Raw genomic sequence first — 1,468 nt, forward strand, 5'->3', positions numbered from 1 at the left:
GTCGGCATTTACATGTGTAGAAGTAAATCGCATAGGAATCTTATTAAGTCGGAGTGAGAGAAATGCGACCGACCGACGTGACGCGCGACTGTGTGCTGTTGCGGCGTTGCCGATACGCCTTTCCCTATCAAGAAAAGTAAAATCACGATCGCAAACCGTTTTTAAAAGACTTTTTTTTCCAGAGATAACTAGATAAAATCATTAGACATGTTTCTGAGCATCTGAAATGGAATTATAAGGATACCGTTAGGGTGTCATTTTTTTATAACGAGAAAACGTCAGTAATCGCGATAATTTAAAAACTCAACTTTTTAACACATAACAGGCCATGACTCAAGAACCACTTTAGATATTGAAACTTCATTTTATTTTCAAGATCGGATATTTTACAATATGTTTACATAAGAAAAATTCGATAAGGTTGTTTTTTCCATTCAAAAATTGTAAACAATCCATCCATTTAATTTTAGAGCATAGCAATTTTCAGCAATTGTGCAATTTTTTTATTGATAAAGATTTTCACATACTGTCTACAAAGAAAATACAGCAGAAATATTAACAAAGTTCTTGAAAAAACTACAATCTATTATTTCTAATAGATTTTGAGATATCGATTTTTGAATTCAGAGTTCTAATAGCGCGACCACTATCGAACACCCACTCAATTCCACTTATTTTTACCAAAAATGCAAGTGCTTCTAGCTTGCACTTAAAAAAATCAAGCTATAGGGAAAATTACAACGACTCGCTAAAGCTGTACGCACACTGGCGCGATCACGATCACGATCAGAGATTTAAGTATACCCCCACCAGCTGCCCTGATCGTGATCGTGATCGCGGCCGTGATCGCTCCAGTGTGCGTACAGCTTAATAAATAAACAAATTAAGTATCACGAGACGTAATTAAACCGTGAAGCTGAACGCATGACGTACACCTTTCCCTAGAACTTTAAGTACTGACAGAGGTATTGACCGGTCAACTGCGACAAATCTGCTATATTCCCTTCCACGTCTCTTAACGATGTGCACAGTTTCTCGGTTTATTTCATACGTTTGGCAACGTGTTTATTGTCCTCTCTTTGTTCAGTACATTATAAACGCATTTTGTACTCTTCTTACATACGGAAATCTCGACCCAAGACTAACCTTTGCCAGCCCTTAGTATGTATTAATTTCATGCTTTTATTCCATTTTTTTTTCAATATTGCCAAATCACTGTTCAACAGGAGATTGTTTACAGAACTAAAAATTGTGAATAAATTATGAATAAATTACTAATCCATTAAATGTGTTAGTTAGTCTATAACTTAAATTCCTACTATGTATTGTTTTATTTTATTAAGGCACCTCTTAACCTATATAGGAAATAGCTTTCGACATGGAATAGATTAAATTAACCTAAATTTTTAGAATCTAATATGAATTTCTAATATCTAAACTAGCGTTATTGAACTAAATCAAACGAAAC

Source organism: Sitophilus oryzae, unplaced genomic scaffold (assembly GCF_002938485.1).
Source record: "Sitophilus oryzae breed Bouriz unplaced genomic scaffold, Soryzae_2.0 scaffold_1500_pilon_pilon, whole genome shotgun sequence".
Taxonomy (NCBI): Eukaryota; Metazoa; Arthropoda; class Insecta; order Coleoptera; family Curculionidae; genus Sitophilus; species Sitophilus oryzae.